Below are 13,458 nucleotides of genomic sequence, written 5' to 3'. Positions count from 1 at the left end.
GCCTGCTTCTCCCTCTCACATTGCTGCTCTCCCTGCTTGTGCGCATGCTCGCTCGCTCTCTCTCTCACTCTCTCTCTCTCTGTGTCATATAAATAAATAAGAAATATTTAGTCTTTTCCCATGTCTCTTAAATTACATTAAAAAATTTTATGTCTCTTTTCTAGGTTCTGAGTTTGTTTCCCTATTTTCTCCTTTAAATTTCTTTAATTTCTTCTTCCAATTTTATCACTGGAGATTTTGTTACATAAACTTAATTTTAGGGCAGGTTTATTTTTATTTATTTTTTAAAGATTTTATTTATTTAGTTGAGAGTGAGAGAGAGAGAATGAGAGAGAGAAAGCTTGAGAAGGGAGAGGTCAGAGGGATAAGTGACTCCCCACTGAACAGGGAGCTTGATGTGGGATGTAATTCCAGGATCATGACCTCAGCTAAAGGCAGGTGCTTAACCAACAGCCACCCAGGTGCTCAAATTTTAGGGTAGTTTTAGAATTATAGAAAAATTGTGAATATTGCACCAAGAATTTTCTCTTCTAGTAACATATTAGTACTACATATGTGTTACAGTTAACAAATCAAGATTGATACATTATTAATTGACACCACACTTTACTCAGATTGTTTTAGTTGTTACCTAATGTCCTTTTCCTTCTCAGAATCCCAGGCAAAATACTGCATTAAGTTTAGCTTCTCATTTCTCTTTACACTCCTCTTGGCCGTAATAGTTTCTCAGACTTCCCTTGTTTTGATAATCTTGATAGTTTTAGGGAGTATTCGTTGGTTATTTTGTAGAACGTCCCTCAGTTGGGATGTCTGATGTTTTCTCATGATTAGGACAGGGTTGTGCATGTGAGAAAGGGAAGTCACAGAGGTAAAATGTTGTTTTCATCACATACTACTAAAAGTACAAACTATTAACATGATTTATGACTTGGTGTTGATTTTGATCACCTAGCCAAGGCAGTGATTGTCAGTTTTCTCCACTGTGTAGCTCTTCTTTCTATTCCCTTTCCATGCTGTATTCTTGGGGAGGAAATCACCATACAAACCCACATTTAAGGAGTGGGGAGTTTTTCTCATGGATTCATTCCTTGGCCATATCAAGCCTACTGATGATTTTGATTTTTAATATTTCCCTTTGATTCTCTTTTAGCATTCCCACCTCTATCCTTACATTACCCATGTGTTCTTGCATAGTGTCTCTTTCTCCATTTAGAGCTCTTAAACTGGATCATAGCTACTTTAAATTCTGTCTGATAATTCCAATATCTGTGTCATATCTTGAGTCTGATCCTAATGCTTACTTTTTCTCTCAAGATTGCACTTTGTCTTGCCTCTGGCCTGATGACATATGTTGTCAAAACCTAGACATTATGTATTAGGTAATAGAAACTGAGGTGAATTGGGCTTCAGTGTGAGATTTTATATAAGTCTGGCTAGCAGCTGGGTTCTGTCTAATGCTTTCTGTAGCTGTGGGTGCTAGAAGTTCCAGATTCCTCTAGTACCCCCTTTTCTTTTACTACTATTGCCGTGAGCTGCCATAAGTACTCCTCAGAGGGTCTGCATCTCTCCACTCTTTCAGACATAAGACATTATTGCTCTACCGGTATTGTGGTAGGGTATGGGAGAGAAGAAACCTGCTATAACTTAATTTTAAATTAAACTTTAGTATTTTCATCAGGTCTGTGTTTCTGGGAAGTACTTTTCACTATCTTTTTTGGGAGGTGGGGAGAGATGTCCATCCCTTTAACACAAGAAGGCTAAATGAGGCTAGAGTGAAATGAAGAGGAAAAGAGAAACAAGGTTCTTCCCCCAAGTGGAATGTTTTCTTTTCTTCCAAACATAAAATTTTGTTATGGAGGATGTTCTGGGAATATTTCAAAATGATTATTTTGCCCCTCCCTCTGCCCAAGCTACTAGAAGTCCTTCTTGGTCCTTCACTATGAAAAATTTGGTGGGAGAGGTCCTACAGATATAACACGGAAAGGTTGGGGGTCCCTAAGACTGCAATTCTAGGAGTTTCTCATGTCGGTGCTGATCCACACTCTCAGACTCCAGGAATTCATCAAATTTGCCATTTATGTGTTTCCACCAGTTTACGACTCCAGCGACTTCTGCTCTGGGGAGGCAGATTTTAGTGTTGGGACTTTCAGGATTCATGTCTCTTTCAAATTTCAGTGCCAGTTTGCCTTGTGGTCTCAGTTTTCTGATGTATCCAAGAACAATCATTAATTGTCCGTATGTTCAGCTTTTCTGTGTAAGAAGGGAGCAATGCTTTCTAGACTTCTCCCACATTAGAGCTATAAATAAGGGTTCTCATCACTGTATTTTTTAAGGATTTAGTTGACCATGTTTTATGTTTATTTTCATGTTTTGATTTTTCTTATTTATATGGCCAAGACATTAAAATAAGTATAAAAAGAGATGCCCTCATTGCTTTCTTACTCATTACTTAATTTGTATAATTCCTTATAGGTAAGTATTGTTACTATTCAGTAACAATACTATTCAGCCTTCCAGATGTGTTTATGCCAATACACCTTTATATTATTTTCCCTTTTTTAAAACAGATGAGGATTGCTGGAGGGGAAGTGGGTAGGGCAATGGGGTAACTGGGTTATGGGTATTAAGGAGGGCACTGGATCTAATGAGCACCGGGTGCTATATGCAACTGATGAATCACTAATTCTACCCTTGAAACTAATAATACACTGTTCGTTAAGCAAATTGAATTTAAATAAAAAGTTTAAAAAAAAAACACTCATAAAATATATTTTTTCTTTGATGTTACACTTATGGTGTTGCTAATTCCAAAGCAATTTATTCAGAGTTGATCTTCATTTTGATTTGAAAAACATTTCATATTATGGATATACCCATCATTATAAAAAATTTGTTATTGGCATACACTGAGGTTGTTTCCAAACTTGTTTCCAAACTACAAAAGTTCGGATTTGAATGATCTTGTACATGTACAATAATACATTCAGATTGAATGATCTTGTACATAGAACATTTTCCATATGTATAATGATATCTGTGGGACAAATTCCAAGAAGTGAAATACCTGGAATGAAAAGTATATTCATTTATAATTTTGAAAAATATTGACATAAGGGTTGAACTATTTATACTATCTCCATTAATGTACAAGTTTCTTTTTGAACTACTTTTCTAATGTAATGTGTGATCAAATTTTATGTTTTTGCCAGTGTGATTGGTGAAAATTATATCTAAGTACAGCTTGTATTTGCATTTTATCTTATTTAAAAATCATTTAACACAGTTAAGAGCCATTTTTATACCACTTACCCAGTTTTTACTTACGTTGGTTTCTCTTTTTCTCACTGATATTCATGAAAATTGGAATTTTCACTATGTGAGGTGAATTGCAAATATTATCTAGTTTATCAGTTCTCTTCCATCCTGTGTGTGTATGTGTGTGTTTTGTATGCAGACATATTTTAAGATATATTTTTTTAGTTTTTTATTTTTTTATTGTTTTAATGATTTGATTTATTTGTATGCCAGAGAGAGAGAGAGAGTGCACGTGCAAGCGGAGGGAGAAGCAGGCTGTTGTCTGAGCAAGGAGCCAGATACAGGACTTGATCCCAGGACCTTTGGATCACAACCTGGGCTGAAGGCACCCAGGATCATAACCTGACCAAGCCACCCAGGTGTCCCTTGATTTAACGTAAAAAGAAAGAGAGAGGAAGGAAGGAAGGAAGGAAGGAAGGAAGGAAGGAAGGAAAGTGTAGGACTTCTGGACTTCGTAGCATGGTGAGATAATTCTGTTTAACTATGAAGTGATACAATAATTCTCTCATCTTTCATTATCTACATTTAAGTCATTGGTATATTTGGAGTTTATCCTAGTGTGGAGTGTGTAGATACAGAAGTATAGATTGAATTCTTTTTTCTATATTTCTTTCCCTTTGTCCCAAAATCATTTACTAAGAATTCTGTCTTTTTCCTACTGACATAAAGATGTAAAATATGACCCTGGTCATATATTAAGTATAAAGTCCATTTCTAGATTTTCAATTCATTGACAGTTTATACATTCATAAAATAATACTGTAATGTTTTAATGACTTAAGTTTTATGTTATGTTTTAATATATTATGGGACAAATCCTCCCTCATTACTTTTATATTTTAGAATATTCCCGTATAGTCACATATTACCTTTAAAATTATAATCCTGGGAAAATATATTTTATTAAGATCTTATTAAATATATCAATTAAATTTTGGGGAAACTGACATTAAATTTAGTGTTAAAAACTGTCGTTAGGGGCTTCTGGGTGGCTCAGTGGGTTAAAGCCTCTGCCTTCAGCTCAGGTCATGATCCCCGGGTCCTGGGGTCGAACCCCTCATCATCCAGCTTTCTGCTCGGCAGGGAGCCTGTTTCCTCCTCTCTCTCTCTCTCTCTGCCTGCCTCTCTGCCTCCTGTGTTCTCTGTCAAATAAATAAAATATTTTTTTAAAAAAGCTAAAAAAAAAAGCTGCTGTTAAAAAACATAAGTTTTTTTTTTAATTTACTTGAAAGAGAGAGTGAGCAAGAAAGAGAGAGAGAACAGAAGCAGAGGGAGAGGGAGAAGCAGACGTCCCCCTGAACAGGCAGTCTGAAACAGGGCTCCATCCCAGGTCCCTGGGATTATGTCCTGAGCCAAAGGCAGATGGTTAACCAACTGAGTCACCCAGGTACTCCATAAGGTTTTTTTTCTCATTTATTCAAGAATTAGTGTCGAGCTTATGTTATTTGTAGATAAGCCCTACACACATCTTGTTTACCATATTCCTAAATAATATCTTTCATTATATCTCCTAATTTATCAGTAATATACATATAACTTTTATTTATTCTCTCTGTACTACTATTGTATTATACAATCTAACCAAATTATTTATTCTATAGAGTAGCATTTAGATATTTTATTGCATTTTCCAGGTATATGATCATATTCTCCACAAATAAAAAAGAATACCTTACATTTTTCTTCCAAATTTTTAGAATTTTTAAAAATTTTTATTTATTTTTTAAATTTCTTTTCAGTGTTTCAGAATTCATTGTTTATGTACCACACCCAGTGGTCCATGGCAATACATGCCCTCCATAATACCCACCACCAGGGTCACCCAACCTTCCACCCTCCTACCCTCCAAAACCCTCAGTTAGTTCCTCAGAGTCCACAGTCTCTCATAGTTCATCTCCCCCTCCAACTCCCCCCAAGTCCTTTCCCCCTCCATCTCCCCATGTCCTCCGTGTTATTTCTTATGCTACACAAATAAGCGAAACCATATGATAATTGACTCTCTTTGCTTGAATTATTTCACTCAGCATAATCTCTTCCAGTCCCATCCATGTTGATTGGGTATTCATCCTTTCTGATGGAGGCTTAATACTCCATTGTATATATGGACCACATCTTCTTTATCCATTCATCCAAAATGCCCTTTAATGGACGAATGGAAAAAGAATTTTGTTTTTATTAATATCACTATTTTTCTTCTTTGATAATATTGCCTTGTACTTATACTAAAAATTTTAATAGTTATGTTGTTGGAACATACTTTTTTGCTTGCTTGTTTTTGTCTCTATTGTTAAAATTATTGTTTCTCTTTAAAACATAATGCTGGTTTTGGTGTAACATACCAAGGAAGTTTTTATCAATTATATAATATTGGTTTATCTTGAATTATTGTTCTGTTAAATGCTTTTTCAGCATACATGTAGCCATATGACTTCTTTAAAAATTATTATTTAAATTCAATTAGCCAACATATAGTACATCATTAGTTTCAGATGTAGTGTTCAGTGATGCATCAGTTGCATATAACACCCAGTACTCATCACATCTCATGCCCTCCTTAATGCCCATCACCCAATTCCCCCATATCCCTATCCATCTCTCTTCCAGCAGCCCCCTGTTTCCCAGAATCAAGAATCTCTCATAGTTTGTCTCCCTCTCTGATTTCTTCCCATTCAGTTTTCCCTCCCTTCCCCTATGATCCTCTGCACTATTTCTTATATTCCACACATGAGTGAAACCATATGATAATTGTCTTTCTCTGATTGACTTATTTCACTTAGCATAATCCCCTCCAGTTCCATCCATGTTGATGTAAATCGTAGGTATTTTTTCTTTCTGATGGCTGAGTAATATTCCATTGTATATATAAACCACATCTTCTTTATCCATTCCACAGTTTGGCTATTGTGGATATTGCTGCTATGAACATTGGGGTGCGGGTGCCCCTTTGTTTCACTACATCTGTATCTTTGGAGTAAATACCTAATAATCCAATTGCTGGGTCAGAGGGTAGCTCTATTTTTAACTTCTTTTTTTTTTTTAAGATTTTATTTATTTATTTGACAGAGATCACAAGAAGGCAGAAAGGCAGGCAGAGAGAGAGAGAGGAGGAAGCAGGCTCCCCGCTGAGCAGACAGCCCAATGCGGGACTCGATCCCAGGACTCGGGGATCATGACCTGAGCCAAAGGCAGAGGCTTAACCCACTGAGCCACCCAGGTGCCCTATTTTTAACTTCTTGAGGAACCCACATACTATTTTCCAAAGTGACTATATCAGTCAGCTTGCATTCCCTAACCTCAGCAATCAGACAACAAAAAGAAATAAAAGGTACTCAAATTGGCAAAGAAGAAGTCAAACTCTCTGTCTTTGCAGATGGCATGATACTTTATGTGGAAAACCCAAAAGACTCCACTCCAAAATTGCAAGAACTCATACAGCAGTTCAACAATGAGGCAGGATACAAAAAAAGTTGCATTTCTATACACTAACAATGTGACTGAAGAAAGAGAAATTAAGGAGTCAATCCCATTTACAATTGCACCCAAAACCATAAGATACCTAGGAATAAACCTAACCAAAGATATAAAAGATCTGTACTCTAGAAACTATGGAACACTTATGAAAGAAATGGAGGAAGACATAAAGAGATAGAAAAAACATTCCATGCTCATGGATTGGAGGAATAAATATTGTTAAACTGTCTATACTACCCAGAGCAATCTATACATCCAATGCAATACCTATCAAAATACCACCGACATTTTTCACAGAGCTGGAACAAACAATCCTAAAATTTGTATGGAACCAGAAAAGACCCCAAAGAGCCAGGGGAATGTTGAAAAAGAAAACCAGAGCTGGGGCATCTCAATGCCTGACTTCAAGCTATATTACCAAGCTGTGATCATCAATACAGCATGATACTGGCACCAAAACAGACACTTAGATCAATGGAACAGAATAGAGAACCCAGAAATGGACCCCTAACTCTATAGTCATATGACTTTTAAAAATTTATTTATATTAAGGATTTCTCTAAAAACTGAACTATCCTTTCACTGCTAGAATAAACCCTACTTGTTAGTAAGCTGTTATTTAATTTTTCCTAGTCTGTCTCTGTAATGCTTTTATACTCATGTGAGTATTTGTCTGGTTTTATTTGTGAGCAATATTTTCATGATTTGGTATCGTTGTTATGCTTATTTACTTAATGATCTTTCTTAGTTTATGTTTTTAAGTGGCTCAATAGAATTTCTCAACATTATTATAAAAAATTTCAAATTGATGGAAAAGTTGAAAAATGTAAAGTGAATCAATATATTATAACCACACAAATTCTGTAATGTTATGCTAGATTTTCTTTACACACTCACACATGTACAGATACATATCTGTTATTCCTTGGATGCCTTTTAAAGTAAGTCTTAGATTCTGTTCAATTAAGCATTACTATTTATAATTGTTAGCAGTATTATTTAAGTATAATTGACATGTAATTAACTCCATGTATTTAAAATACAGAGTTTAATAAGTTTTGGATAAAGTCATTGTCACAATCAAGATAATGAACATAACCATCAAAGAAAGAATCCTCGGGGCACCTGGGTGGCTCAGCTGTTAAGTGACTGCTTTCAGCTCAGGTCATGATCCCAGGGTCCTGGGATACACCCCCACATCAGGGTCCCTGCTCCATGGGAAGCCTGCTTCTCCTCTCCCACTCTCCTTGCTTGTGTTCCCTCTCTCTGTGTCTCTCTCTGTGTCAAATAAATAAATAAAATATTGGAGGGGGGGGAAGGAATCCTCTCTCTAAAGCATCCTCCCCCCTTCTTCTTCCCTAAGCAAATACTGATCTCCTTTCTGTCATTGTATATTACTCTGCATTTCCTAAAATTTCGTATTACAATTCATGTATCTTGTATTTTTTGTTCTTGTTCCATTCAGTATATTTTTTGAGATTAATTTATATTGTAGGGCATACCAGTTGTTCATTCCTTTTTTATCCTGAGTATTATTCCATTGTGTGAATATATTACAGTTTACCCATTCAATGTTGATGGAGATTTGGATTGATGCCAGTTGTTGGCTATTGCACATAAAGATGTTATGAACAATGTTGTACTAATATTTGTATGGGCAAGTGCTTTCTTTTTCCTAGATAAATCCTTAGTAATGGAATGATTGGCTCATATGGTGGTATATATTTAAATTTAAAAACCTGCTAAACTATTTTCCAAAGTATTTTGCAATTGCGATATAAGAAAGTTCCATTTATACACATTCTTTCCAACAACCTGATGTGTTCAATCTTTTTCACTGCATTCTAATAGATTTGCTGTGGCATTCCTTTGATTTTAATTTGCATTCCATTAGTGACTAATGTTGTTGAGTATCTTTACTGTTCTTTTCTGTGGCCTGTAAAGGTTCCATGGCTGTTTAAGTTTTTGTTCATGTTTTAATTGAATTGTTTTCTTTTAAGTTTTGAGAATTTTTAAAGTAAACATTATATACTGAAGTCTTTTTATCAGATGTGTGATTTGCAAATATTTTCTCCTAGTCTGTGACAAAGAGTCATTGCTTGCTTCTACTACCCATCCCACTGATGTGCTAAAATGATCTCCATTCCCTCCCCACTGGTTAAAAAAACAAAAACAAAATGAAACAAACAAACAATAACCAATGGCTTAAGATTGTTCAGTTTTTGTCTGGGGAGCCAGAGAACTGTTTGTGAGCCAATGACTTAATAAGATTCAGATTAAAAGTTTATAATTCTGTGGAACTCAACATTAACAGCATAAAAAGCAATATTCCAAACATTTTTTAAATAGTGTTATTCTTCAGTTCAAATAGGAAAAGGTGAAAGAGATTCTGGTAGTTCTCATGTCACACAAAGATAGGGCAGAGAACACTTTCAATATCTGTAATTAATCAAGTCAACATTAAGTGGGATAATGTAGCACAGGTCATTTTTTAGATACTTAAGATTTGATTGAGACCATTAATTAGATATCAAAATCAGTTTCACTCATAATAGTATAAAAGCACATTATGGCTTTATTAAGGTTGAAGTATTAGTCACATAAAAATAAGAAACTTAGAAATTGAGTATTTCACCAGTAATGTTATCTTGGCCAACTACATTTATGTTTAATGTATACGTACCATCAAATAAAATCATTTGAAATAAATTAATCATAAATTAAAATAAGTAGCATTGCCCATACAGAATTTGATCAAGTTGTTATTTTAGCTTTATTTATTTATTTATTTATTTTTATGAATGTTTTAAATTTGAGAGACACAGCATGAGAACATGAGCCAGGGCAGGGCGGGAGGGTGGGGCAGTGGCAGAGGGAGAGGGAAAAGCAGGCTCCTCACTGAGCAGGGAGCCTGATGCAGGACTCCATCCCAGAACCCCAAGATTGTGACCTGAGCCAAAGGCAGATGCTTAACCAGTTGAGCCACCCAGGTGCCCCTTCTTTACTTTTTAAAAATATTATTTATTTATTTGAGAGACAGCATGAGTGAGGGGGGGAGTGGAGGGAGAGAGAGAGAAAGAAAGAATCTGAAGCAGGCACCACACTCAACATGGAGCATTACCTGGGGCTAGATCCCACAATCCCTGAGATCATGACCTGAGCCAAGACCAAGTGCTGACTGCTTAATCAACTTAGCTACCCAGGTGCCCCAAGTTATTGTTTTAGAAATCCTGTCCATTTAACTAAAATACTCTACCTTAATATTTAACTGATGGCAAAAACCTTTATAATCTTTGCTTCAGCATCACATAAGTACACAAAATGATTGAAGACAAGTTAAATTAGTAGCTGAAACTTAGTCTGACCTTAAGTTTTTATTCAATTCTAAATAGTGGATTTGTGGCTGTGGCTAATCATGAAATCTTTGTCTCACTCTGTCTCTAGCATTATTCCTTAGTTAGATACAGTTTCACTAGTTTTTCGTCTCCGTTTTCTCCCCTCTTAAATTTCATGTTTATTTACATGTTTAGAGTGCCTACTTAAAACTTAATAAAAGATAAGATCTTTAAGTAAGATAATAACACTTATTCTCTTCTGAATATGTTGAATTCCTATTATCTAAAGGAAGAAATAAAAATCCATATCCTACTTTTGACTCTCTCTGAACTTCTATATTTTAATACCTTTTTTTTAAAGACTTTATTTATTTATTTCAGACAGAGAGAGAGAGAGAGAGAGCACACATGAACAGGGGGAGGGGCAGAGGGAGAAGGAGGCTCCTGACTGAGCAGGGAGCCTGATGCAGGACTCAATCCCAGGACCCTGTGATCATGACCTGAGCTGAAGGCAGACACTTAACTGACTAAGCCACCCAGGCACCTCTATTTTAACATCTTTTTACTAGAATTAAAATGATATTTCAAAGTTGAATACGTTTACTTTTTATTCATATCTTAAAACCACATTATGTGGTGTTTGTCTACAGACTGATTGTAAATCCTGAACACTACTGTTTGTGTTGTTGCAATCATGCAGATATTTTTCAGTGAGAAGCTGAGAAGTATGTGGGGAGTAGTATAGTGTCACAACCTCCGTGGGACTCAGGGAAGAACAGTATATTGTGTATATAAAATAGATCCTCTTTGCTACACATCATCAGGGGCTTCAGAACACAGCACATTTCAATTTTTCTTGTATCTATATATTACTTTCTGGAAAAATTTGTTTTGTTTCCATAGTATCTAACTCCCTTTATCTTCATTACAGAAAGAAGAAATATATGCCTTCTTCACTAAATTCTAGTTCATGAAACATCTTGTCCATCAAATAGAATCCATTCCATTTTTTAAATTCAAGGCATTTTCCTTCAGCTCAGGAATTTTTTGTTTACATTTGTCCTAGAAAGGACTCATTTACTTTAGGCCCTTTTCTTAAATCCACTATTTTGTTTTATCCCTCATTCATCTTCTTGATTGTCAACTTTGTTTTTTGTAAATATATCCTTACATAACCTTCTCCAAAACGGCATATGGAAGGTAATTTTCTGAGTTCCTGAGTTTCTCAAGTGGCTTGATTTTGCCATTTCCATTGATTGGTAGCTTGTTCAATTCTAAGTTCAAAATATTATTGCCTCAGAATTTTGAAATACTTAGAACCATTTTCTTCATTATTCAAAATTGGTGATTGAAAAGTATGAAGAAATTATGACATTAATTGCTTCATAATAATTTTTCCTCATTTTATCTGCATGCTTTTGACATGTTCTTTTTATTCTTAGTCTTCTGAAATTTCTGAATATTGTTCATTCATTATTCATTTATGCAGCTCATCAATCAGTGGATACTATTAATTCTAGAGACAGGTATCTCTTCAGTTCTGGGAGATTTTCTTATTTTATTTTACATTTTTTCTCACTTCTTTCACAAATGCTTTCATTTTGAAACTCCTGTTCATCACATCTTGAGCTATCTAGGTTGACAGTCTTGACCAATTTATTTTCTTTTACAGACTGTCTTTTTTATGTTTTCATATATATGTTCTGGAAGAATAACTCATTTATCTTCTAATTCTCCTTCTAATTTTTAATTTGTTGATATATTTTAATTGCCAAATTTTCTCTATTTTTTGAAAGTTTTCACTCAGTTCTATTCATGACTTGTTTCATAGAAACATTATCTAGAACTTTTATGAAGATAATGAATATTTAAAAATTCTCATCTGTTGTGAGTGATCTGTTTCCTCTTTTGGTCACATTTTTGTGTGTTTGACTTAGTTTTCCCCTTTCATGCTGCTGATTTTCTTTATATATCCATTAGTCCTTTTTTTAAAATTCTAATTAAGGAATAAAATATTAGATAAGTTAGTTCTACATCTCTTGTCTCCTCAACTTTTGGGTATGCAGACTAAAATTTTTCAATAGCATTCTTTCTTGAATAGAATGTCTAATACATAGGACTGAGCTGATTGGTAAACTTTCCTTCATACTGAAATGGTGAAGAACTATCTTTAAAATGGAAGGTGCCACAAATTCAGAATCAGAAGTACTTTATTCTAGTAAAGTAAGGTACAGTCTAACAGGCTAATTCTTTGTAAGGCATTCATTTAGTTTTTTTGGAGATGGATTGACAATTCGGTTTCTGTGTGTGTGTCTGTGTGTGTAAGAGAAACATAAATGGCTTTGCCTTGCATTTCACTAAATTTTCAGTTTTATTATTATACCTACTAAGTCCAAGTATAAAGACTCTCTGGATTTCAGCTGTGCAGTTCGGTCACCTTTATTTTTTGCATTTCTCACCTGCCATAATCTGGAATTTGAGTTACATACTTCTTCAAATTTACCAATATGATTCCATCTGCTTCTACTTTTGCCAAAAGCGTAGAGATTCCCTAATATATTAAACCTGATCCATTTTGTTCTTTTCACACTTATGGGTTTATCCTCATTTAATCACTTATATTTCCTATATGGACTTTTGAGGGTGGAAGTTAGACTAATATATTTGCTTCGTCTGCCATATTTCTCTGAAACTATAAAATATGTTATTTCCAACTATAAATTGGTACAAAAGGAGAACTTGAAAGTTATTTTTCAAGATATTAAAATTACAAATGCCTCTTGAATTTGTTATTTTATGTTAGTAATTTATACTAGAGATTAACTTTTTGTTCAGCTATATTGTTACAAAGATGCTCAATGGATGGTTATTATAAATGTTAAAATTAGAAGAAAACTAACAATGAGAGATTATCTCAATAAAATGTGACACACATAATTTTAAGACATACAACTTATTTTGTAGGTATATTCAATAGTCTTAGAATAATTTTCAGTTATTTCTACTTTATCATAATTTTTACCACTTTATTTGATTACATTTATACTTTTTATTCATTTAGATTTAAATTTTATTTAGTAACATAAGAATTTGAGACAGTACAACAGACCAAATAAAATTAAAATATGGCTGGCTTTAATAAATGAAAAAACACAAAACTTGTCTTATAGAGGAAGAGAAGATTGACATTAGCAAAAATGTAAGATGCACTGATTTTTAAAATCATGAACAGAGTTAGGTTCAATAGTAAATAGAAAGTAAGACAAGAACAGACTGATAATCTTTCATGTGGAACTAAACTCAAGCAGGAATTTATCATGTGACATATTAAAAATAT

Source organism: Enhydra lutris, unplaced genomic scaffold (genome assembly GCF_002288905.1).
Source record: "Enhydra lutris kenyoni isolate GAN:26980312 unplaced genomic scaffold, ASM228890v2 scaffoldscaffold37, whole genome shotgun sequence".
Taxonomy (NCBI): domain Eukaryota; kingdom Metazoa; phylum Chordata; class Mammalia; order Carnivora; family Mustelidae; genus Enhydra; species Enhydra lutris.
The sequence above is the reverse complement of the archived record's forward strand: the minus strand, read 5'-3'. Positions refer to the sequence as shown.